Raw genomic sequence first — 27449 nt, forward strand, 5'->3', positions numbered from 1 at the left:
TTTTTCCGCTTTACTCGGTTATCGTGATTGGAAGTCAAGTGGTTTGAACGCTTCAGGGTTTTGTCTCTGGCCCTGCGGGAAGATGTCTTAGGGGACTTCCCTTTGAAGCAGAAAGGCTTTTGTTTGTCTAAACCTGCCTCTAAAATGCAGTGAGTTGGTGTAGGAGGCAGGCCCGGGTCCGGCCGGGCTGTGGACAGGCTGCACTCCTTTGCTTTCCATCCGATTGTAGAAGCGTGAGGCTGTTAATGCTTTTCACGCTGTTGTGTTTGTTCCCTTCCCAGCCCAACCTGTGGGCCGCTTGGGTTATGTTCCCACCGTGGTTGTGTTTGTGGCTGCGGGCGTAGGAGATGGTTGAAGTGCCTTTGAATTTGCGAGCCCAGGTGCTGATGGCAGTGACTGACAAGGGAACACAAACCTTGCTGTGGCGCAGGCACGTCGGCGTGGCTCAGGGTGCTGGCCTGGGGTTTCAGACCTTTTGGGGTTGCCGCTTTGGTGGTGTGTGTGCAGTCCGGCTGGTTTTGGACCTTGCGCAGAGGGATGCATGTGTTACGTGTGTAGGTAAATGACAGCATTTTAAATCATTAAGTGAAAATCCAATGCATCCCTCTGCCTGTTTAAGTTTTCTCCATGAAGTCTGCAGAACAAAGATGTCTGTGGTGCTTCTGTGAGTCTGCGACAGTACGTGCTACTGTCCTTTTTTTCCCTTTTTTAATTTTTTTCCCTGTTCAATGGAATTCACATTTCTCTGTGATAAGAGTATAAATAATAACTGTTCGGGCCCCAGTTCAGCAGAAAGCACCGGCTTAAGTGGCTCTTTGAGCTCCCTTGACTTCAAGGCAGCCTGAGATTGTCGTGCCGAGAACCGATCCGCTCCTCCTGCTCCCTCTCCTTGACAATTTCTCATTTTTGACAGAACTTTGCTTCTCATCCCATGGCTCTCGCTATGAACTTTGGCAACAACTTGCTTTTCGCTACTCACTTCGGTGGGAATTTTGATTAAAGACTGCAGGGTTTAGCAGAGATACATGCATTTTGATGTATTTATTTTTTAAGTGTATCCAGACTGAATTTTCCCAAGCTATTTAATCTCAAGCTTGCCTGATATTTCTGCCCGAGGAGTTTTGCTTAACTGTTTTTACAGTAGGAAAATATATCATGGTGGTTCATAATTGGATAGGGATTCATAAAAAACAGCTTGTCTAACCCAAAGAGCGGGGTTTATCAGAGATTATCGAACATGATGGTTTTGATGTAGTCTCCAGTTTTGGAAGTCCCTTAACCAGTATATACTGGAGCTGGGAGGATAAACTGGGCATCGTTGTGCGCTTGCCCTGCTCTGTACACACTTTTCCTGGGCATCAATTACAGACCACGGCTTAAGACAGGATTTTGGACTAGATGGGCCATGGATCCAATCCACTGCAGCTATTTGTATGTGCTAATGACAGAAATTAAATTAAGCAAATGGATACTAATTACACATTGCTTTCCATAGAAAGTCACGTCTCAGTTGTGGGAGGTTTGAGCTTTCATTCCCCACCCCATCGGAGAGCATCTACCTGAGACCCCTGGGCAGCATCGCTTGGGAAAGCTGGCTCATAAAGACCAAGTCTCGTTTTCTCCTTCACTCTCCATTTTTGGTGATGTTTGTCGCTGGGTTATTTCTTCTTCCCAGAGCTGACTGTAGCAGGACAGAACAGACACATGCAGCAGGATTTATTGAAAACTGGGGCACCGGAGACGCCGAGGAAAGCTTTTTGTTTTGGGTTCTTTGTTCCAGCATCCCTTTGGCCTTTCTCACTAAAGCGGGCCATCCCTGCAGGCCGTCCCTACTTTAAGTACAATTAATTCCTCCTCTTTTCTCTGGGGTGTTTTTTCCTTCGTGCAGTAAGTACTGAGAAAATTATTAATTTTTCAATGCCAAAACTTTTATGTGGCCGAAGTGCAAGTAAGTTCATTTTCTCTTATGATTCAAATGCAGTTTTCTCCTGCAGGTTTTTGTTGGGTTTTTGTGGTGTTGTTTTCTTCTTTTTCCCACACGCTGAATTGTAAGAGTGGCTTTTATTGATACATTTTGTATTTTGCTTTCTTACATCTACTTCTTTAATTTTAAGGGTTTTTTTTGGTATGTGTTTGGGTCATGATTTCAAATTGTTTTCTAAAACCTTGAGGATTTGGTTTTGGCTTTTATAAAAGTGAAGGGTGTTTTTGATGAAAGTTGAGGCTTTCACATATTCCCATGAATTCTGAAGTGCAAAATTTTAGGAATGCACCTTTGGCATGATAGGGTCTGCAGGAGTGCATTTGCTCTCAAAACAGTGCAAAAGTTATTTCACTTCATTTAACATTCTGCATATTTAAGACTAACATGATGGAGGGGAAATAATTTGAAAAAAATATTATGGATAATGTACTCCAAAAGGTATTGTTCTTATGCTAAGCATGATCTCCGCATTAATCCATTTATGTTGAGGATATTGGAACTAATGAATGAGTAATAATTAAATTATATATGTATATTATGAATTGGTTTCCAAATTTCACAATCTCCGTCATAGCTTCTGGAAAGGGAAGAACTGGATAAAACTGTGCTGGCAAATAAAATTAGGAAAATAAGTATTTTTCCAAATAAGAAAATAAGCCTGTTATGAGAAAAGCACCTTGGAAAAACTTCACCAAACGCAATGTTATGGACCGGGGCTGCTGCAGGAGGGATTCCCAAGCCCTGCACGATGATTCGTTTGGACTCGGTGGCATCCTGTGATTTGCAGGTATAACTGGAGCCAAGGGGCTTGGGGACAGGGTCCTACCCTGGAAACGCCCTTCCGAGGCAGAGCCCTGCCTGGTTCCTCCGGTGGCCTCTCCACGGGGAGCCATACCTCATGGAAACTGCTGTAGGTAGGATTACCTGGCTTTTGCCCAGCTGCATGTAGCAATTGAAGCTCTGTTGCTCTGTCGGAGCACCATCCTCAGCTTGATTTAAGATCCCAGGGCCATGGATGGGTAGTTCGGCAGTGTCTAACACTGAATTAGTATAATCAGCTTGACTAAGCCAGGAGACGCCATGCAGGTGTCTTTGCAAATTATGGTCTAGTTCGGTTCGGCATATCCTTCTCAATGCCTGCAGCAGCAAGACATTTTATAGACTCCTCCGGGAGTATGGACTGTTGTTTAGAACCAAAAAAAAAAACCACCAACAAAACAGTGAAACCCAAACCACACACGGGGGTCACCGTGACCAAAAGCAGTAGTTTACAGGATGAAAACCATGGCTGGCTTCAGCTGTAAAATAAGATGATGATGGTGGTGCAGGAGCCTGGTGCTACTGAGCTGGAGGATGCCGGTGTCTGTCAGCAGAAAGTGTGGTTGGTGTGGTGGGTTTGGACTGGCAGAAATCCCTTCTGGGTTGAAACATGGTAGAGTGTAAGGCCCTGTCCCCATAACAAAAAATGTACTTTCCCATCAGAAAAACGTTGGATTCCCACCTGGCTGGCTGAAAACATGTGGCTGGAGGGGAGCTCAGTGGAGGGAGGCATGGCAACTCCTCTCACCAGATCTAAATAACCTTTATGTAAGGCAAGATCCCACACCCTGGTCCCACCAGATCTAGCAGGTCAGGTCAGCACTGCAGACATCCCCACCGGTTTCAGATGGAAAAGGATCAAACCCAAGGAAAGGGACAAGAAACAAAAATTGCGTGGAAATTGGTGGAGGGTGCCACTCGGGTACAGCAGGAGTCACCCTGGGAAAAGCACTGCTGGTTTTCTGAAGAATGCTTGTTTCCCAGTAAAGCTGTGGCCATTGGGCTGATTAGAATATAGCAGGCAATTAATTTAGTTGCCTGTGCAACTCTGCATGTTTGTGGCCTGGTTATTAGCTATTTTAGACATAGAATTTCTACCTTCATCCTGCCTTGCTTTTGAATGAAGGCTGATCAAAATCTTTCAGCTGATAGTTTTTCAGTAGCAAATCGGGCATTTGGGGAAAACAGATTTTTTTTCTGTTTGCTTCTGAAAAAGCGAGTCCACTTCTTGCAGACATCCATCAAAATCCCAAGTGCTTGGGTGTCTGTAAACCAGGATCCCCAGTTAAACTGTTTTGCTATGTGCCATTTAGAGCTGAGCTGCAAAGACGTCGTGGCGCACTGTAGGAGAGGCGGTTCAGAGTCTGGTCCAAAACGGAGCACGAGGCCGTGACGCATCGAACAGACAAGTCCTGGGGACAAAGAAGTGGTAAGGGGACAGGCATTTGAATATCCAGGCAAGCTGAGATAAAACAGTTTTTACATCCACAAAGTGAAGCGAAACATTTTTATGCTGTTGAAAGATACTTTTTCTTCTTGCTCCGGTCAGAAGTATTAAAACAAAAAAATTACACAATTCTAAATGGAGCTCTTCAGTTTTCTGCCATTTTTAAAAATAAAAAGTAGGCTTTTCAATAGATTTCCCCCTTCCCCGCCTTCCATGGCATTACTCACAATTTAAAAGCATTGGAGCAGTTCAGACTTTTAATTTATTCCTTTATAAAACACGTAGAAGTGAAAATAGCCATTTATTCTTTCTACTTTCATTTCTTTCTCCTCTCCAAGAAAAATACAGACTTTGGGTAAAATGGGACCCAGCTCTATACCCAGCTCTGTACACTTCATTCTTCTCCTGCCAGGGTTTACCGTATTGAGACTTAATGTGAAAATCTCACCATAGCTATATTCACAGTGACTATACTCTACTAATGAAACAGCATTTATTGTTTGCGCAGTTAAATGATATTTTTCAGGTAACAGGCATGGTAATTTTTCCCTTTGAATGAATAAAGGTAGCTAAATAGAGTACTTTCAAGTAAAATTTGAGGGTTTGCTTGTTTTCTGTGTTTTGAAAATCCATCCTGGATTGCTAGGAATTATTGATCCGCAATAACAACGAAGCGCCTTAGACCTGATATATACAGGCAATTTATAAAGGTTCATTTACAGTCAAGAAAGTGAGACGCAGCCAAGAGCACATGGGCTGTTAAAAAGAGTTAATATTTGGCAACTAAGACTATACACATGAAGTCAATGTTTAAGAAAAAAAATCACTCTGGTTTATTTCATTTTTATGGGCAAATAATTTTCAAGTAACACTTATGATAACAGATGGATAAATTTATGTCTGCAGTTAATTTGAACGATAATTTCCTTAGGATGTTTTACTTACTTGCAGTTCTTTTTTTCTTTCTTTTATGAGAGCTGTCAGTTTTGTAGCTGAGAGCTGGATTTACTGCTTCAGAAATTCGGATGCTGCTCCAGTTCGTGATGTTTATTAGCAGCCAAATCAGTAGGCTTTAAGACAGTGGGTTTTGTGATTTAAAATAATAAATATATCATGGAGAATATTCTTTTAGTACTGAGAGACAGAGTTGAAATGCAAGTACCATAGCATCTCGCACAGCAAGAGGGGAATCAAGTCTGGACCACAGACTTGCGGTGGAGGAAAGCAAATGTTTTCCACCCCACCATGTCCAGGCAGCCTCCTGCATCTGAGAGGTCGGAGGAGACCCGGGCTGTTGTCCATGGTGTGGTGGAAGCCAGAGCGGGCTGGTGACCACGGCTCCTAATGAAGTCAGTGCATGTTAAGAGGGATCGATGCGTGTGAAAGTCTTTTGCTCAGCTGTAGGCTTAAGTGGCTGAGATTAGGTACCTACTTGTTGATGGATCAGGCTTAAATTTCTCAGATGTTCTGCAAGAAAAAAAGATACAGGCTGTGTTGTAGATGTCTGTGTGCTCCCATGAAAGCAGAGGAATTTGTCACAGAGTAGGAACAGCAGAAGTAGATTTTGATTGTTCCTGTGCTCAGAACAGGTAAATTCCCTCCCCATCCTGCAGAGTTTTCTCAGCCAGCGTTGGGCAGGCAGCCTCATCAGACGTGATTCTGATCATCATAAATTAGACTGTTACCAATAATCATAGAATAGTTCGGGTTGGAAGGGACCTTTTAAAGGTCATCTAGTCCAACCTTCCCAAACAATAATGTTACATATTGTTTACAATGTTATCTGGTGGTTCGTCATAATGGGACTTGGAAGTGGGTTGCACTATGTTTTCATTAGGGAAAGAGAAAATTGTGCAATTTTTCTATAGGATGGGGTTGGTATGAGAGCACAGCAAGAATATAAAATCTCCTTTTCCTAGTCCTCAGCTCCAGCTCTTTCCCTTTTGTCCTCTCTACAAAGGATTCCCAAGGGGAATTTTAGTATACATCATTTTAGATACTGGAGATACCAAAGATAGGAACAGGCTCACCCTTCACCTTCTGGAGTAAGTAGGGATTGACAGTCATCTCCAAGGTGGCCCGGGTCTTGCGTGGTCTGGATCACCGCTGAGATGCGCTTCTTTTTCTCCATAAACAAAAGAGCGCCTGGGGAGATACCCAGATGATGCAGATGTCCTGAACATGCTTCATCCATGGCTAAAAACCTGACCACAACTGAGATAGAACATGATGGCTGTTGAATTTGGGAGGGGGGATGGAGGGAGATGGGAGAGGGTGGGATTTTTTTGTTACTAGAAACCATATTTCTACTCAGTAGTTCGGGAGAGGAAAGGAAGTGATGGATACTATATGTAGCTTAAACGCAAGTAATTAAAATCCAGAGAGCCTTTGTGAAAGCCATTAGCACCTGCCACCGGATCTGGCACTCGGGTTCACGTATGTTCCTTGAAAGTGTTTTTTTCAAAAGGGAAATGCCTTGAGGCTGCCATCCAACGGCAGACTGAGGACTCGGGATTTACAGATGTTGAATATGCAGATAGCTGTTGCTAGTTGCTGTTGATAGTTGCACTCCCAACTGATGCAATCTTGCGCGCAGATTGGGCACAAAGTTACACCCACTGTTGTGTTGCTGAGAGCCACCTCAGCCTGGCATGGGAAGTCCGGTCCTCCATCTTCCAGAATTGTGTAGCTCTTTCCCATTTCCAGTCTTTGTCTTGGATCCTCTGTGGAACATAAAAGAAGAAAAAGGAAAAAAAAAAAACCACCACTTGCAGGCTGGAATATAAAGAGACTTTATCCCCCGGGTCAGGCGTCCTGGTCCAACACTGATTAGTGGTGCTACTGACATCACTAGCGCAGTTCATCAACGGGTTGTCTCAGTGGAGCAAGAAGTTGGCGACCAGGAGATTGAACTTGGCGAGCCTACAAAAGAGAAGAAAAGGGTGAATTAACAGTTTGCAGATGCTAGAATTCCCTCTGCTCATGTTTATTTGGGCATCCAGATGCTTATAGTGAGGTCGGGCTGTTTTTGTGTTACTATTAGTTTTTAAGGCAAAGTATTACTTTGCTTTTAAAAATATACTTGCATGCTAATTTTGACCAAAGCCATGTAATTGATTCATTTAAAAGTCTGCATTAAACAGGCAACGCCTGATTCTCTTTTCAGACACTGTTGTAAATCGGGAGATACTCCACTGGGGAAAAGCTTGTTCCAAGTGCAAATCCAGCCTGTAGCCTTTTAAAATAAAAATAAAATTTCAAAAAATCAGGGTAACTTTTTTCATGTACATTGATCCTATATCATATGGAGATCTGGAAGCCTCTGAATATTTGGTTTTCACCTGAAGCTTAAATCGACAAAGAGAGTGCCTGAGTTGGGGAGGCCAAAATAAATGTGCCTGAACTACCCTATTGTGAAAAGGGAGTTACCACTCTGAAGGCCGATCCTTGTAATTCTTATTTAAGAAAAAACTCCTGTTGTGTAACAAGATATTAATCGTAGAAACACAGTATAGCCTATGCAATGGTGAGGGCTGTCTTGAGGCTGCTGTCACCTATACCAACCAAGGAAGGCAAGAGACGTAGCAAGTGAAAGAACAGATTCATGTGATTGGGCTTGCACTTTGCTTTTTCTCCTGGACCCTTTGGTCCAGCATCGTGCTCAGCAGGCAGTCCTGCCTGGCCACTTCTCGCCGTTGCTTTCATCGTTGCTCCATTGAAGTAGGGTACAGCCCCAAATCCAAGCCTTTATGTCTGCTTGCTGCAGGTATTCAGGTAAATGTTAAAAGCAAGTAAAATGGGCGCTGCAAACCACAGTGTATACGTTTACCATCTCTGGTGTAATTCTTCCCGTGATGAATGGGGAAAGTTGCCTGTACACAGTAGGATTTTTGGTTTAAAGAAACGTATATGTTAATGTCAGCTCCTCTGGGTCCCTGACATTTTCATATCGTATTTATTATTACGCCTGTGCCAAGTTCTACTGTATAAGTCTAATTCTGCCTGCCTGTTCTCAAAGAAAAGAAAGCTATATTGGCCCCTCCTGTCCTATAATATAGAGATTTTGGCTATGCCCTTGCTGCTATTTCTCTTCAACATTTGAGATGTAAAAATGTAGACATAATTCAGGAAATTTTTCTCCTTTCAGAACTGCAAAGAAACATGAGAGATTTACACTCAGGCTTAAGCACTCTGCTGAACAGGAATGAGCTTAAACAGGGGATGAAATACTCTTTCACCCCCCCACACACGCGCAAGAACTTGCTGTGGATCCACAGGCCACCCTGCAAGCTCTCAGGAGACCAGGCAGAGGTCCCATATAACTCTAGATTTCATAAGAAGGGTGTTGAAATCAATATATGGATGCCAGACAATTCATCACTTTTCATCCAAAACTGTCTCATCAGAAAATTCCCAACCAGCTTTAACAGTGCTATTGGGAAGATTTTAAAAGGGCAACGTGGAGAACCCAAAGACTGGCAGTTTTCCTCTCACACTGAGGTTTCTGTGGAATGCTCGTGTGAAAAGGCAAACAGGATACAGGTTGCAAAGGATCCAAGGATCTTCTCTCAGCTGGGATACCTTTGTGTGCTACCTGCAGTGATTAAGATGTCTCCACATCTGAGCGTACTTCCAGTCACCCTGCTGCGTGGTGGTGTCCCAGAGCAGAAGGAGATTTGGCTACTCGATTTCCTTAAATTCAGAGCCTGGTATGCTAGCACAAATCCTTCAGTAGGGTTTCACTTTAATGCAAGTTGATGGGGTTGACATGGGTTCATGTTTCTTTCTGCTGCCTCTCCTGCCTGGGTGCTTACCTCCAGTGGAGGAGCAGGGATGTCCCAAAGCATCCTAGACCACCATAAGTGTATCCCCTGCAGCTCCCCTGTCAGAGCCTCGGGCTAGTAGAGCGGGAGCTGGGAAAGGAATTTAGCAGGGCAAGGAACCAGTTTGTACTGCTCGTGGTGTTGGACTCCTACAGGTTCAAGCCATTTCTGACCAGTTTTAGGGCCGAGTTGCAGGAGGACAGGGTATGGGGAAGAACCAGTGATCTCCTTGATGGACTGGGAAGACAGGGCGTGACTGCTGGCTGGAGTTAGTTGTTTTGCAAAAGTAAATGTGAAGCTGAAAGCCTTAAAAAGCCTGGCTGTAAATTATGTGGATTTCTTGTGGATTTTTACTGGTATGGAAACTGGGACTGGAAATCTCATTAAACTGGGCGTTCTTGTGAGAGTTCCAGGTTTTCTTGGTCATGGTTATGCCAGGAATACCATCAGAGCAAACTTGCTGAGAAAGGATTTATGGATTTGGGATCAGATCCTATTCTCACTGAATTAATGGTAGCTCTGCAACTGACATCAAGGTGACTGGCGTGTGCACCTGGATGAGACAATATTTATTCCTCATTCCAGTTCTTTAATCTAGGCTGCTACTTTCACATTACTGGAAAACATCAGTACCCTCTTTATAAGCCTATGAAGTCCCAGTTCCATTGTTATTTTCTCTGGTAGATCAGAAGAGACGTGTCAAGGAAAAGAAAACGTGTGCGCAATATACCTCTGCCCAAAAAAAATATTTAAATATCAGAAATGTAAAGCGAAGATAGAATTACTTAGAATTCCCTTAGAAGGGAAATAATTAGAGCTCCAGCCAGCAAGAAGAGATGTCGTAAACTTCGGTTACTCACCTCTCGTAGACATTCAAAACGCAAACTCTGCCACTGTTCAGCCATTGTATAGAGGCCTGTAGAAAGCAGCAGAGGTCTGTTGGACAAAATTGCTCTGGTGGCAACTAAAACTGGGCTCAAACCCAAGTCCAATAGCTAAGCTGCCATCTGAAATTGGAAAAAGTTCGGGTTCATGTCTGAGTCTCAGCTCCCTTTCTGCTCTGCAATAGACCTAACGAAACCCTGACTCTGGACTTGACTGATGGGGAGTGAGAAGCAACTCCAATCTGTGGAAAATGTTGCTGTTTCAAATTGGTTTTTAAAAAGATCAGTAACCAAATTTGAAAATATGGGAATTATTAGCAAAAATGGAGAACATTGGTGCGCTGGTACTGGGGTGTTGCTTTTGGGAGAAGCTCCAGAGCTGTGGCTGCTGGACGCCCACACGTGACTGGCTTGGAGGTAGCCCTAGAGGTCTGGCTCTTGGTAAACCAGTTTGCTAAAGAGTTCTGAACTGAAACATGGCAAAATATGATTTCAGAACTACCAGGCTTTACTCCTATTGACTTCCAGGCAGGCAGTGGGAAAGAGCAGGCAGATGAATAAGCAAAAAGCCAGATGAATCGGTCTTGGAACTTCTTCTGTTTTTCAAGAGATATTCAATGAGACCCACCAAATGCTTTGATTTCGATAAACTGTTATTCATCAACTGAGAATTATTCTGCCAGAGAACTTCCAAAGACCTTTTTAATCTAGACGCAACATTTTGGTGGAGTTCAGCTTTGAATCTATCCCTGGCAGAAAACTGAAATCTCCATCATTTTCCTGGAATAATGTTGCAGGACTGAAACCTATGTGACTTGTATCTAAAATAAATAACTTGAGTATTTTTAGTACTTTTCTGTACTTTATTATGGGAAATACCTTAAATACTGAGGTTTGCAAACTTTTAAAAATTGTATTTATACACCGAAGGTAATTGGAGAGAAAAATCAAATGCCACCACTGGGTTAACTCAGTATGAAATTCGGCACCAGTTTTCAGTATTTATACAGAATTCACATTCACTTTGCGTTTTTCCTTGAGGTGTTTGAGGTACAGTGAAACTGCTGTGAGGTTCTTATCACTTAGCGATCTGGTCTGGTTCCAGCTGAAAATTTTGCAGTACCTCTCACTGGGAGGATTGGTTTAAAAGGAACAGAAATCTGCCAAAGAAATAAAGAGTTCATTATTGACATCAATGCTATTTTTAATCTGGTTTCCTAAGGAAACGAGCTTAAGCAATCAGTGTTTGTGAGAGAGTGTGTGTGTGTATATAGGTGTGTGTGAATATGTCCTTCCCCCTCGTAAATTTTTCATCTGTTGGCTGATTATAACCAAACTTGACAGATGGCTAGAGTCTCCAAGACAGTAAGTTCTTGCATGCTTCATGAAAATAAGTGATTGGATAGAAGAAAAAGAAATTCGTAGTGCTCATCCACTGAAAGAGCACAGCATGAGCTCAGCTTTTATTAGATCCCAGAAAATTCCTATGGGAGAGGGAGGTGAGACACATCTCCATAGGCAACTGCACTTTATTGGTTCCTCTGCATGCGGGAGGATGTGGTGTGTAGTCCGTATATCAGTCATGGCATGGTTTGAACCGAACAATGATGTTTAGAGTACATAGTTATTATCTAGAGTATCTCAGGAGCCACGTGTTACCTCTGGGCTGCCCTCTAATGAGGTGCTCATTCTCAAGGCCAGAGCAATATCAAGGAGCAGGTTTGTAAATGTGACCGAGGCATGGCTCCAGGACTCTCTATAAACCTAATGAGTCGTGGGCACTCAAACTGTGCAGCCTCACTACTGCTAATTGGCCAAGTGTGCCATCAACCATGCCCAAAAATGTTCTTAAGTAGCCAAGGGGTGAAAAGAGCATCAGAAACTCTTATGAGTCCAGGAGGCAGCCTGGGGCAGCATTCCTGTGTGCAGAGTTCAGGAACGCTTTCCCCAGACCGAAGGTCATTCCCTTGAGAGCCAAAACAGCTCACTGGCAATGGGGAACAAAATTAAGAAACAAAGGAAAGAGTAAAGCACAACCTGGAGGAAAGCGGTTTTGCAACATTAGCTTATCAGACGAGGGGATGGTTGTCACTTAGCAGTTGGAGAAGCTGCTCAGAAAACATTGTGATGAGGACAGTACTTGAAAACTTTCCAGAGCAAAATACAGATGGGGATCAGAAAAGCCAAGCCAGAGTTAGTTCTTAATTCTATTACTTTTTTTTTCCTTGAGATTGAAAATTATCTATCTAGTATCTTGGAAACAATGACAACTGTTGGGGTGGGACTCTTCCTCGTGAACTCTAGGTGTCTGAAAGTTCAGTGCATCTTCTGTGTAAGATCATCAGGTTCCTTTCAAACCCCCAGAGGACAAACCTTCCCACTTATCTCAGATGCATATTTTAAGATGGAAGGAATTGCCCTCTGGAGACACCTTTCCACTGACTACAGAGGAAATCTAGAAGACTGGCCTCCAACAGATGCCTGACTTTCAGATGAGTGGGATTAATTGAACCCTGAAAGCAGGAGTCAAGAATTCAGGGTGTTTTGTCCTTACCTCTGCCTGACCTTGAGCAAGCTGCTCAGCGTACTAAGAGCTCCCTGAGCGATGTTTTGCATTGCTGCCAAGGGAAGAGCCTTATTAATCCTGAGAAAAAATTGCAAGCGAAGACTGACACGGGCGTGCTTTCCATCATGCCTTGGAGAGTACCTTGGCATAGACTTTAGAGGAAAAGAAAGCCCTCTGCCACCAGCTCCAGAAAACTCAGGTTTCATTGTTGTGGGAGAGTGAGAGCTGTAACCCCCCGTAGCAGTGTGCAACCTCCGCATCCTGTCGTGTGATACGGTTGAAGCCCAAGGTTGGCCAACCATTTTGTTCACCGTTCAGATCCCCCTGTAAGCCCCGGCGTTTGGAGTAAACCATCCACCTTTGTGATTGCACAAAGAGGTGGATTCAGACATGCAGAAGTGTAAAGCATTTCCATCTTTCCTCATCTCTTGGCTGTAGGGACAGAAAGCCGCTTTGATGCAAGCACAGTCATTCACAAGCCTGACCTGCCTGGAGCTGTGCAAAGGAAACAGAACCGCTAACGAGAGACCAGGCTCTTGTTTCTGTTCATCAAGGACGGTTATTCCTTTTGCAACAGAAGAAGCAAGCAGTCAAAACAAAAAAAAAAAACACCCCACAACGTTTTGACATACCATGTGTCTGATTTTTCACTGGTCTCTTAAAGCAGGAACCAGGCCAAATGCATAAGTGCTGTCAACGAGGAGCGATTCGGACCTGGAGACCCTTTGAAACAGCGTTCTGATATAACTTGTCTTTTTGGCATGCAAGACTTGGGGGAAAAATAGGAAGGTGTGTGGGTGGGATTTTTGTTTTGTTTTTTTTTAGTATTACGGAGAGACTTACCAGACAGTCTCCCCTGTGGGGCCACTCACAGCGCCTGTAGTATTTGTTCAGCATCTCCCTGAAACACCAGCATCTTTAGAAGTTGTCTTCCTGAATTTACGTTCCCAGTTCAATCATCTGCCACACAATAAAAGCTCCAGTGTTGGCTTGCCTTTAACTTCTGCTCTGCGCAGCGCTCCCGTCAAAAGGGAGCCCGTCCTCCTAGCGTTTTTGTTTTTCTTCATACCTGCCAATCACCCCCCTTGCCTTTGCCCAAAGTTTGTTGTCTTTGCAGTTGGTCACAGCGTGAGCTACCAAAAACCTCGCTGAGCTTGACGGGGTATTCTGTTAGCCTAACCCTAACACACGATCTTCCACCTCCCCGGCACACAAAGGGCCTTTTCACCGGCCCACCACAGCTCAAGGATTTCATTTCATGTGTTACAATTAATCTGTATTTATTGCCACTTATCTTAAATGGCTAACAATATCAAGAGTTTAAAAAGTGCTTTTAATGTCAAACTGGGTCAATTAAAACTCTACTTAAAATATTTGCAAAACTTCTAGCCTGAAAGTTGCCCCCTCAATCTGCTGTTAACCAAAATGTTTTAAATAAATACACGCAGCTTGAGGAGACTGACATTCGGTAAAATCCCCCTTGATATTTTATAGAATCCAGGATTAATTTCCTTACTCCTACATTCACTTGCTTTTTATAAAAGGAGAAAAATGAATAATATTTAGATGGTTATAAATATTTGAAAGATTGTTTCGATTAATTAAAAAACCTCAGGAGATAGCCTCAAAACTTTTAAGGCCAAAAGAGACCATTAGATTGATCCATCTGATCTCCTGGAATTTCATCCTGTTCTTCTGTGGACCCTAATAGCATGTGTTTAACTCTCAGCTTCAAACCATGGGCCACAAGTAACAATTCTATATCTTTCAAACTCCTTTAGTATTGTGTGTGGGCACAGGAAATAAAGTACTAGAATATAAAATATTAAAAAGTTAAATAATGAAAGAGCAGCTTTTACTAGTGTATGTCGGGTTTTGCTGAAGGTTGAAGATGGCTGGAGGAATCCACTTTTTCCCCTTCCAGAAAAGCCCACAGTTTTGCCTTGAACTTTTTTTTTTTTTTTAAAAAAAAAGCTCAGTTTGCAGGACGGCCTTAATAAATTATGTGAAATAAGTGCTGGTGTACTGCCCATGAGAATGCTGAACTCTTATGTAGTTCAGCCAAGGTTGCACCGTGTTAGGACGGTGACACACGTGACAAGGAGAAGTCCCAAGAGGGACCCCCAGGTAGGGCTTAGTTGTCTTGGATGCAGTAGGTGCACAGAGTAAGTGAGATCCCAGGCTGGGGGAATTAACTACCCAAACCAGAGGTCTGTCCACATGGAGCTATTTGGACCTTAAGCTCTGATCCTCAAACACTTACACTTTCCATGAGCAATGACATTAATGAAGCTTGGTTTCCTATGGTTTTAGATCATTTGCTTGGATTCCCAGTGGTCTAATAAGGTTTGAACTATAGCTGAGGCATTTCTGTTAATTAGGGCATTCGTATTATCTTTATGGGTCTCTGATGTCCCTAATAAGGCTCACCCTGCAACTTTTCTTTCCGCAGGAGAGATTGGTGAGTCTCTGTCCAGCCATCTGTTGTCATAAAATGTGTAAGAAAGGACTGTCTTGGAGACACTCCTCTTCTGTCTAATAGATTTGAAATTTGCCTATGGGTTCAGAATATTTCGGGAGAGATCATAAAAACAAAAGCATATGCACAAAGGGACAGCAGGATCCTTTAAGCCTCGTGTTCTTTGGAAACAAGGTTAAAATGAAGTTGTCATATTTGTGCAGTGTAAATATTGCAAAACTTGAGGACACCAAATGGTTTTCATCATTTCTTTAGTAATTTCTTCTTGTAGAATATTTAATTAAACAAATCTGGCTTTCTCAAATGATCTGTAAGTCAATTTTTATAGGCTAGGGATGGAAACACATCTTGAAGAATTGCTTTTGTGTAAGAAATAACATGAAAAGTATTTTTTTTGCTGCTTGCCATCCATAAAAAGAGTGTGATTATGTCAATTTGGAGGAAAACAATTGTTCTTTGGTATCAGCGTTCTAATGAATGCAATGATATTGGCTTGTGGACGTGCTTTTATTGCTCATCAGTTGCTGTCCTACTTGTTATTCTTTTTGGTTTTGTTTTTAATCTTAGTCACTGTATCAAGAAGCCAAGTGATGCTGATGACTAATTTCATCCCAAGAATGGCAAATAGCACAAAGCTGACAGCTTGCAAACAAGTCATAGGCTGAAATCTGTTCACATAAACTTTTTTTTTTTTTAAATGCTTGCGAGCAGGAATACTGTGAGTTTCCCATTACTGCTTTTCATCCCCAGATTACTGAGTCCTGTCAGCCTGGTTTCGGATATGTATGGCACGGAGCCTTACGTGGCCCTGATTCATTTATATGCTCCTCTTTGAATCTGACAAAAATGCGTCTCTTGAGAAGGTCAGGTTTGAGATCTGTTTGAAGACCGTTGCCTTTGGCAGTGTTAACCAAGGCCCCGACAGGCTCTTATCCTGGACAAGGAATACTGCCTTAGACTGACTTTGTTCAAATCCTTCAGTTCCTCAAAGAGCCGTTTAGAGACTGCGTGTTAATATTCAGAGCTTTCTTGCGTGGAGGTACCAAAGTGCTTTGGCCAGCTTCACAGGAGGCCAGTGATGACAAGCTGAGAAGTGTAACAACAGCCGGGTGAAAACTCTTGAAATTAGGTGGCGATGTGTAGTAAGGGAGGAGACTAGTTGTGGTTTCCCATCAGGTGGACTAGCCTAGCTCTACACATCTCTGCTAGGAACATTTGAACCCATAGGCTAATTTCCCTTGAATTTGATGGAAGGTGGAAGTTCATGTGGTTATGTTCCTGTCTGGAAAGAGGTGGCTTTGGCAAGAGGAAGAAGTTTCTGTTAATGTTCCCATTCAGGAAAAGGCTGTGATGTAAACTCAAACTCACCCCTTACTAGGTATCAGAAAAGGAGCTCATTCTCCAAACAGGGATCCGTAGGAAAACACACTTTGCTGGTTCCACTGATCAGGAAAAAACTTGTATTTTAATGCTATTTTCTACTAAACTGAAGTGTTCAGGATTCTGCAGGCTTTCAGCTCCTCATCTGCTTCCATTGGATCCGGAGAATGAAATAAGGAGGCTTTGCCAAAATTTGGCTGAAACAAAGGAGATACTTGACTGAGTCTCACCAAGGGGCCGGCAGAGAGGAGGTTGGGTACCAGTCCAGTATGGCACAGGCACCAGTCTAGTATTAATAAAATACAAACACAATTGTGTTGAAAATCTCTTCCTGCAGGGTGAGAAAGTGAAATGAATACAGGAAAATAAAACTTGAGTCTTAAAAGGGAAGGGGCTTTGAAGTGCAGTCTAGTTACAGCCTTGGATCACTGTAACTGTGGGAAAATGTGATGAGACAGTGTACCCAAGCACAGTTGCGGGGGGGGGGGGGTGTTTTTTTTTTTGGTTAATTCTGCGCTGTTGTGCATAAGCTGGCAATGATGGATTGTCCCGGAGTTCTGTGCATAGTATTGAAGAGAGCTGGATTTAATTGTCCTGCATTTATTGTACAAAAGGAATGAATTATAAGCCACTTTACAGCATCTCCAGTGAAAGTGATTATCAGCACTGCTCCTCGCCAGAGATATAACTCTGTCAAGAAGACTCCCTCCTCTCTTGGGTTCCTCGGAAAAAGCTCGTGAATTTGCCGTCTCCTGCCAGTGAAAGCTCAGGGTGAAACACAAAACCAAAAGCTGCCAATAGCAATATATTCAGTTCAGATGTTGTAGGAATTTCTTATTCCTTTTTCGTTTTGGTTTTTCGCTCCCCGTGCGCCCCCCCCCCCGCCTTGTTCCCCTGAGTGGAAGATCAGTCAGGATTTTTAGAGCATGCAACCGAAATAGTTGCAAAATGTTTTCCCAGCTGATTGCTCTTTTGATTTTGTAGATGAACTGTGTGGTTAAGAAGACTTGGCTGTTGGCTTTAATTAGTTTTGACCTGGACTCGTGCACACTTACAATACAGTTGGTCATGATGCCATGGAAAGGCATCCTTCACCCCCACGCAACCAACCGTATCTCATAGCTGTTTTCACACTGCTCCTCCCTGCAACGTGCAGATAACCCCAGAAATAGGTTTAAGCTGAGGCGGATGTATAAAAGGAATGTTATGAGCTCTGCCTCCGAGACTGTACAATAACTCGTCTGCAGAAGAGCAGGGAGTTTTTGCTCTTTTCGTTTTCTATTGACTACTGCAGCATAATAAAGGACAACGGGATGAATTGCAGGGACCGTAACACTGCCTGCCAGAAAGATATTTTGGGAGGGGATGTTCCCCAACGTTGCAGAACAGCAGCTGCAAGGGGAGATTTTGTGTTAGGGTTTGTTTAGATCTGCAGAAGTATTTTCAGTACCTTCAAGAGAGCTGGCTCGCGCCGTGTGCTTTGGGGAGCTATGGGTCCTGTCCCCTCTGCTAGTAGGTTTCTTGTGGTGCAAGAAACAAACATGAGATTCCTGTGTGCTCAGATACCTTGATGCCTCGGATAGCCCAGATAAACAAGTGAAACAGCACATAGGTAGAGATAACAATGTGTATGCAACTGTGCAAACTCTTAGAAACGGGTGCCTTTCTGCACCCCTCCACATGAACAGATTTCACATGGATTTATCGACAGGTCTACAATTGCCAGCAAGTCTGTTCTTGAAAAGAAGAAGAAAAAGGGGAAAAAAAAAAAGAAAAAAAAACCAAAAGCAAAACTGTAAAAAGCCCTGGACTCTAATGGCACTACCAGGTAGCATGTGCAATTCATTTAACTATGAGCCTACAAATGTGTTAGTTCATAGCTGCGGTAACACTCATGGCAGCAGTCCCCAGGCTGAAAACTGTCCTGATAATTAATAACAGCTAAGAACAGAGGTTATGTGGAGTGTCACAGCGACAGGTCATGAATTAGGAGAGGAGCATTTGTGGTCACATCTTCCGTATGCAGAGAATTATTTTTGAAACAATTCCCTATGTAACTGTGCTCATGCATTTTGGAAAATCAGCTGTTTAATGCGCAAACCAGTGATGAGTCTCTCACTTCTTCCACTCTGTCATTCAAGTGATTTATTTGCAGTCCTTTGACTGTAAGTCAGAGGAGTATCAGCTGCAACAAAGAGAAAATTTAGGAAAAAGGACTTGGAAATTCACCTTATGTTTTGTGGACTGAAAAGATTGCCTGAATGTTGAACAGAGTGGCTGGGAAAAGTTGTGGAGTTAAATGGCTGGATGAGCCTTCCACGGTACCGGGAGTCGTGGGTGGCCACTTGTCCGTTATCCAGAAGTGGGCCAGAGTCTCCTGGGAAGAGCTGGATGACAACCTTGTGAAAAAATGGTCCTTCAGTCCAGAATGCCAATTCATGGTGGCTTTTGTAGGAATATAAGGGACAGGTTCTTCGGGGGGGTGGGGGGGAACCACAGCACAGTAGCATCAATATTTTATGCAGTGAGACTTTCCACTTTTTCCTTTGCAAATAGCTGTTTGCCTCATGGTTGCTAGATTCATTTGGGATACGGGAAACAGTCATGTCCATTCCTGATTCTTGAGTTAATGCACGTGTTTGATTTGCTTTTGGAGTCATTACTGCAGGAGGACAGCCATGGATGGAGCATCCGCAAGAAGAGCTACTCCAGAAGTGTTACCGCATAGCAGCTTATTGCACGTTATCTATCATGGCCAATTTAATTGGATGGCATTGCTCTTCTTAGGATTCAGTACGTGCAGATCCAAGGGCTAGATTTTCAAGTACCCAAAATCTTAAGACAATTTAGCTCTTTAGTCAAATAGAAGTTAAGTGCTCGGTGACCAGAGCTTCTGCTGAGGGCTGGATTTTCAAAAGGCCTAAGCCCTTGGACGGCAGTTCTGAAAACCTGGCTGAATTTCAGTGCAAGCCTGGCTTGAGAAGCTTTTTATATCTTCATTGAGCACAAAGGGACAGACTGTCTTGTAAGTTCGTGCCTTCATTAGGAGGAACCGAATCCTATTGATTCCAGCGTGCATTATGGCTGGATCAGACCTCTTCAGCGGGTGACCTGTTAGCACCATACTTAAAAGCACTGCCATGGCAACAAGGGCAGCAACCCCAATGGCAGAGGAATGGGAAATGGCGCGAGGTGAAGAAGGGACATCCTCTTCTCATTGACGGAGATTTCCCCATAATAGAAAAGGGGAAAAAAAGCTTTAAGTCAAGTGGCTTGATTCCTAAGTGAACTTACTCTAAAGTAAACACAATGCCGTATGTGTCTCATTTGCCAGTGAGATCATCTGTTTCTTTGTTAGGGAAGAAAATGTGTTTCCCTTCCAAGTCCAGGGCCACTCAGGCAATTTACATGAACAAATAAAGATGAGGTTTAGCAGCACTAAATAAATAAAATACAACTCTAAGTGGCCACCAAAGAACAGAGCTGCTCGAATGGAATAGTACTGGGACGTGAGCCAGGTGGCTGCTGTTTGCCATGCCTGCTTACAATTCCCCATCCAAGCGCTGCTCAGATGCTTCTTGCTGAGGTCAGGTTTACGGCTGTAGCAAAACATATACTGGGAGATAAACAAGCTATGCTACAGATGAACAGCAGGGCAGAGAACATAAAGTAAATCTTAGCCATGGTCTTTACAGAGAGTCGTTGGGCTCTTGCCAGAGCAGCGTGGACCTAGGCTGACTAGGGCAATGAATATTCATCTCTTGATAAAAGAGGTGGACAGCTTGTTTCTGATGTCTTCTACCAGCTGCATCCTGTAGTTGTTCAAATGTATTAAATAGAGTCATTCCTAATTTTCTCCTCTTTGAGATTAGGATCTGGCCACCCTTTATTTCAGTGCTTCTAGCCACGGAGCAGGTGTGTAAAATTTCTCACACATGGGGAAAAATCAAAACATTCCACCCCAGAGCTGCATTTCATCATAGATTCAGCTAACATGTAAAGGCTCTAAGTGTTACTGGTTTGTTGCTATTTCCTCATCGCATTAGGAACCGATGTGAGTAAATATCAGCTGGATAAGACTCTTTCTCCTTCCATCTCCAACTCAAACTGCACATCTTCCAGTCTGGCACAGAACTGGCCATGGCGAGTCGGGCACTGTGACATCCCAGGTGTTTACTACAGCTCAGTTTTGGGAGTGACGCTGATGCATCAAGCAAATCTCAACCTTCTGTAAAACTGTTACCAGTACAAATGCCTTGCACCACTCATGAACAAATCACTCCCATGCTCTGCTCATTATGTAGCTTCCCTGTGTAATTCCAGGGTCAAGGTCTGAGATGGAGTCACGTCCAGGGCATTAGTCCGAGCGGAGACATGTCTCCTTGTTCTGTAGTCAGGACATCGGCAATAGCTATGTGTTAGCTCCACCCTTAGTGTGGGAGGCCTGAGAGTATGAGATGGCTCTTGAGCTGACAGCTTGACTATAGCTTCTGAGTGGATCGTTATTTCCAGTGAGTGGGGAGACAATTCACTTTGCTATGACCAAGTAGCTGAGCTAATGCAGAAGTGGTTCTCTGGTTTGCTCTGGAGTGAATGCCATAGCACTTACAAATTTAAACTAGAGGAGCAGAGGTGCTGTAGGGTTTAGTATCAGTTCAGCATACGTGAACATATTTGAGTGGTGGAAACTCTGCAGTGGAGAATTGGTCTCCCCACCCTGTCCTCTGCAAGTGAGAGATCATATGCTTCTGTCAGGATCTCATGTCCACAACTGAGTAAACTGTTCCTGCAATGGATTTATCTCAAATGAGTTAGCTACCTGAAATGCAGGTGTTTCATCAATACCCAGCAGAAATGGGCATCTCCAAAGTTACTTCACCCATCCTAGTACAGTTCTTTAAGATGCCAAAATTGAATTTCTCTGTTTGCATTTCACTGCTTCCTTTGACAATAGAGGAAGCCAATACAACTATCTTGAATTAGACATCTAATGTTTAGATGGCTAATGCTGGCTGGGATTAATCTCTCCAAGAATACCCTCTAATCTGAGTTTCTTCTGTACTCAGAGCTGTCCCTGACTTTCCAGTCTGAAAGTCACTGTGTGCAATCTGAGCTTAGATCAAAGACAGTTAGCCCAATTCCAAATTCTTCTGTCAGTGTTGTAGCTGCAGTGTCACTCAAACTGTCTCAGGGCTTCTTATGATATATTCTTGCCAGGCAAGCTGCGCTGGGGCTTCCTTTAGTTCCTTTATTTATTTGCTCAAGGTTCAGGCAGAAGTCTGGTTTGACAACCCTATCAAACCTCTATTCAGTTACATACAGAATGTTTAAATAACTAATTTTAGATCCTATCATTCTCCTCTCTTTCCCTTTCTTGCCTTCCGTGCCCCTGTCTCTTTTGTGCCTTCACACCCTGGCCCCCCGAAAAGGTGAATTTAAAAGAAAACAAACATTTAGAGCATATGTATAGTATTTGATTGTATAGATAAGCTGGAATGAACCTAAACTACACCAAAGTGCATGTTGATAAGTGCTATTAAACCAATGAAATCTTTTAAAGATTGAGTTACTGTAATATAAATGTAACTGATGTGGAAGCTGTGGGCTGTAACCTATCTGCAGAGCAAGAGTTGGATGAGAACATCGATGGGAAAGTCAGTGTGGTGCTAGAAAGGCCAATGCTTTGCATCCGGATGCATTTGGCCTTTGGGTTTCACACCTGCTATCCTCAAGCATTGCCATGAACGCAAGTTTGAGTTGTAGTTACCCTTGTCTGTAACTCAGCCGATGGGATGTAGTTGTTCAGAGCTGTTACTGGAAGTATTCTTTATATTAGCACATCGTTTTAAAGGCTAAGACCTGGATATTCATGGTAACTGACTCCAGGTACTTCAGTGAGGCAATTATATTGGTTATTCAGACATTATAGGATTTCTCATGTATATCTCAGGAGTAGGAGGTATACTTCTCCAGAGAAAGCTGCAACTCTTAGAGATTGATCTCGCTGTCAAAGCATCTGTCTCTCTGCATTGACTATAATGGAGCCTAAGTAAAGTGCTGTGGTTAAATACCTAAAGTTAGGCAAAATCTGGGCTGGGAATTAGTACATCCCAAGGACCTTATAAGGGGAACAAACCAGCATAATTTTTCCTAGCTGACAGATAAGAGACTGAACTAATATGCCCAAAGCAAAACAGAAAGTCTGTGGCAGATTTAGGAACTGATCGTGGGTGTTCTGAAGGCCAGTTATGGCCTTAACTGTTTGCATGCCATTGCTGCTGCACACAGCTGATGTTTTACACCCCTCCAAACAAAGTATGTATTTCTAAGATATTGTTAACATATCTCTGTGTGCGTGTGTGTGTATGTATATATATAAAAAAATAAAAATTGCTGTTAAGATACACCTGCATTTCCTGATGCCATAGTTACCGGGTGTTACTGAAATGTACAATTTTTCACGAAAAGGCTATTAGGTCCAACCCAGCTTTGGCTGATGTTGGATTGGAAATAAATCCACTGAGAATTACTGAATCCAAAGACCTCACCTGGCTCAGGAAGCTCCTGAGCTGGCAAAGGCTGGAGGCTGGGAGGGTATCGGGGGAAAGGATCCCTACAGAGCTGCCCTGGTGTTTGTACTCCTCACTAGACATCTGCGTTGGCCGTTGGCAGTGGTGGGATGATGAGTTATGTGGACCTTTAGTGCGACCCAGTACCTCTGCTCTTAGGTTGTTATGGTAGAAAATATTTATTGTCTGGTGGGCTCAGCCTAATCCTGGTGGACCCTTCCCATGTCCCAGAAATCAGCTACAAGCTGACAATACAACTTACCCCGGAAAGCGAGAAGAGCCTGGGTGGGCTCTTGCAGCGTATCAAGGAGCATGAAGCATGAATTCAAACTTTTGTTCAACTTTCCAACCACTGCAGTGCCATGAATGCAGTCAAGGATCCAACATCGACAATCTCATGGGATATTGTGATGCTGCTAAATTTAAAAGAATAAGGCTATTTTTAGCATAAACAGTTAACAGTGTCCCACAAATCATATTGAGAGGCATGGTTCTGATTATAGATCTGTAACACGTTTGCCATGATAAAAACCAGAGCTGCATCAGGTGATCTTGTTAACGCAATATTTGTACACTCGAGTAATAGATGCAGCTGTGGCTAAAAAGTTCTTAAAAAAAAAAAAAATCAGCAGTTCTATTTTACTAGCAATCATTCATTTATAAACTGTAGCAGAGGAGTAGCTAGAATCAGAGGCAAGACCTACTAGTCTGGAGGTCGAGAAGGACTATAAAATGAGAAACATGTTCCACTCGCAGGACAGATGTCCTTTCCCCTTGGCTGACTCTCCTCAACACCTGTTCCACTTGAGACTTACGCCCACCTTCAACTTGACTTCGTTTTGACATAAATACTGCTTAAAGTTTAACATGTGCTCACGAGCTTTGCTGGATAAAGATGGACATAGGTGTGCACCTAAAACTTTTCTTAAATTGCCCTTCTGAATAGTTTCTTTTAAGAGGGGTAAGAGAGAATTTCTGCATTCAGACTTGCTGATCTTGATTTTGTAAGGGGCTGAGTGTGCTGGGAGATGCTGGAAGCGTAGACCCTTCTCAGCCTGGTCACTCTGGTGAATATTTCACATTTATGACATGCATTACTGCCGGGAACCAGGTTCTTAGCCAGTACCCGTATAGTTGGCTATAGTGGGCAGCTTGGTGTGAGGTGAGCCACTATTGGCCCCAGGTCATTGGGCAATGGGGACGCTCACCGGTTCACCACAACCGTGGATGATGGGACTTCTTACAGCATTGGTTTCTGATTCAATTTGTTCTGGTTCCCTCTGGCTCCAGTCAGCTGTTTCTGCAACTTTAGTGTGTATCTGAACTAACTAGAACTGTGAGCCCTGACGTATTTTGAGTTTGGGAAACATGGGGAAAAATACATGGAGAAACATACTCATTACTTGCCTCACCTGTCCAGTCCCCAGTAGGTCTAAGGATTTACAAGGAGCTCTCCCAAGATTAGACATCCAGGTTTTCATGGGGCTGAGTTCAGCAGTTTGTGAGATCAAACAGAGAGCACTAAGAACTGAGTTTGTTTCAGATACTAAATTTAAACTCTGATGGGGAACTTGGGAATTTTTTTTTTTTCTGCTGAAGAGTTTTATTTTTTTGCAAACTGAAAACAAGACATGCATAAAATTCCAGGTAATCATTTTCTCTTGGAAAATGTCATTTGCTTAAAATTAAAATTATTCATAGTTTAATCTGGCAAAATTGTACTTCATGAAGGAAATTCAGTTGGAGGTTTTATACAATCCTTTGCTGGGATACCAACATGAGCAGTTCCAGTTTGTAATTGTAGAACAATCTTTTGTCTTGAACTTCGATTTTACAACATCACATATAAAAATTAGTTCATAAGTGCGCATCAAAAGCTGTTTTCATCCTTTTGGGCCTATGAGATGCCTTTGGCATCTAGACATCAGTCTGGTTTCTTGGCTTTTCATTATCAGCCACATGGCACTGTTTAGTCAGCTGCTCCCTCCTGTGATACATCCAAGATAAACTCATGCCTTGGAGAAGCAAAATTGCACAAATTCCCACCATCTTTGAAATGCAACTTGTTCTTCCAGACTGGACCTGTCTTGGGTCCACTGGGCAATGTCCTAGGAGTTCACTTAAGGAGTTTTTCCAATAAATGTAGCTACTGCACTTTTGTCTAGATCACATTTGAAGAGGCACTTTCTGGCTCTCCTTCCCTTTGAAAGTCATGCGCCTCCCACTTGGATGAGCTCTGTTAGGGTGATCTGTGACTTAGTCTTGCTTTCTTTAGCCCAGATAATCCTAAGCTCGGACCTGCAAACCTGAGCACCCTGAAGCTGAGAGAAGCTTGAAACTGAAACCTAGACCAGCTCCTATTTTCATAAGTGATCCCCGAGGGATGCAATGAGTACTCCGGGTTGTAACTTCATTGTACGGTGTCTCATTGCCCTGTGGGAAGGGAAGTGTCTGAAACTGAGGTCCTGGTGTGAGTTTGGGGCCGTTGGCACTTACTCAGATGCAGGTTGTGTGCCTGGTGGGGCTGCTGATACCTTTTCAGGCCTGTGACTTCCCATTCAGTAAACGTGCTGTGGTCTCCCATTGCTGTGCTTGCTTTCATCCCTGCTCCCCTTGTTGATGGCCTGGAGAGACGCACTGGGAGCATTTAAAACCCCTTTGGGATGACGCCTGGTAGCTCTGCATCCCACAGCCTCTGAAGCCGCAAGCCAGCTCCACCTGAGCTGAAGGTGGCTGTGGTCCTCCAGAGGCAGTCTACCCAGCCTCGAAGAGGCCAGTGGTGGGACTTTGAGTGAAAGGAGACGAATGGGACTTGAGGGACCAACACCAAAGTGGCCTGGGAGAAGTAAGGGCTCCATGGGATTGTGATGTTTCGTTCGGGATGCATTGCCCCCCCGCCATCAGGCAGTAGCATTGTGCCAAGGGGACAACAGTGCGGGGCCCATCGGCTCGCATTTGCTGAGACAGAACATGAGAATCAACAGTGGAGCCAGCCTCTCCCCCTTCCCATTTCTTCTTCCAAAAAATGGCTAATGTAAATAAATTGTCTGTTCACATGTGTTTTGGCATCTGAATGGAAACACTTGTCTGTGTGCCCCCACCAGCCCCGCTCCCTCCCTCCCTCGGCGCTTTTGCTAAATGAGCCTTTCTTGCTCAGCCTCAGCTCAACCCAGAGTTATTCCGTTGGTATTTCCCGCTTTGGACTGATAACGAGCCCAAGGAGCGGGCTGTAAAGCTGGTGACATATACCAGCCCTAATAACGTCCGGGAGCTAAAAGGTCCCCAAGCCCTGGTTTGTGCAGCAGATAAACATTGGGCAGGGACCCAGGGACTGCCCAAAACCTGCGGGTCAGGTTCTGTGCGTACCGCTCCCTTGTCCTGGTCTCTGTGGGAGCTCAGACTTGTTAAAGACTCCTCCCTTGGTGCTAGCAAAAACATGGCAGTCTCCACGGTGTTCCCTGGAACACCAGTCTTGCATGGAAACTCTTGATGTGGCTATACCTTAACATTATTGATAGTAAGTTACCGAAGGGGAAAATAACATATATTTAATAATAGAATTTCATTAAATAGGTTATTGCAGGGAAAAATACTCATACAAATTCATTTTGACTGGGTCACTCTAACTTCAGGCTGTTTTGCACAGACAAGGAGAAGAGAGGTGGTAGGTCACATGTTGCAAAATGCTTCAGATGCTTCCAGTTGGGAAAAATAAATATTCAGGCAATTACAATGCCCCTTGTTAACAGAGGAGATGGAAACATATTGTCATCCTCCTCACGATGTGCATTTCCTGTGCTGCGGGATAATCAGCCACCGAGACATCCTTAATCTTGTTGGATTATTTGCAGCTGCACCTGACTGAACTTTCTCTCTCCTGATTAACATTTGATTAAATCCACTTTTAAAATGCCAGCATGACTGCAGCACTGGGGGAGCACTTGCAGAGAGTGTTTTGCTCTCCATCCTGATTGCATCTGAATTAATTATGCTAAGTGCAGTGACAGGAACAATATTGATGTAACAGAAGTTTATTTGGTTGATGTGGTCATTCAGACAAGAGGGCTGTGAGCAGCCTCACGTGCTTCAGCTGTGACCTCCCATGAGGAGGAAAATATCATCTCATTATTATTCAGATTGACCTGATTTGGGTAATTTCTTTCTGGGGGCGAGGTAGTTTTGGAATCTCATTAGCTTACCGACATTTGCATGTGTTAATAGAGTTCTTGCTTGTTTTTAATCTTCAGTTCCTTCCTTACCATTGCAAATGGGAGTTTGGTGAAAATCAGGGAGTTGGGTTAGGGGGCTGAAAACTTTCTAGATGGCATTTTGGGCCTGCTGTGCCATCTTCTGCTTGTGGCCTCCGACCCGACGCACACTGTTGCGGGAAGGCGTTTCTTCTCCCCACGGACCGGGGAGCGGGGCTCCTGCGAGGACGCAGGGGTGCCACCATCGCTCTCCGCCCTGCCCTGCTGCATGTGCCAGAGGGGAAGAAGTC

General features: G+C 43.5%; 1 protein-coding gene across 1 annotated transcript in view; it reads left to right on the top strand.

Annotated features, from left to right (window-relative positions):
* The window catches only part of TRABD2B (TraB domain containing 2B), a 292528-nt gene that overhangs the window by 178582 nt on the left and 86497 nt on the right, over window positions 1-27449 (top strand). The gene's annotated exons all lie outside the window — the stretch shown is intronic.

The sequence above is a fragment of the Calonectris borealis genome, chromosome 8, assembly GCF_964195595.1.
Source record: "Calonectris borealis chromosome 8, bCalBor7.hap1.2, whole genome shotgun sequence".
Taxonomy (NCBI): domain Eukaryota; kingdom Metazoa; phylum Chordata; class Aves; order Procellariiformes; family Procellariidae; genus Calonectris; species Calonectris borealis.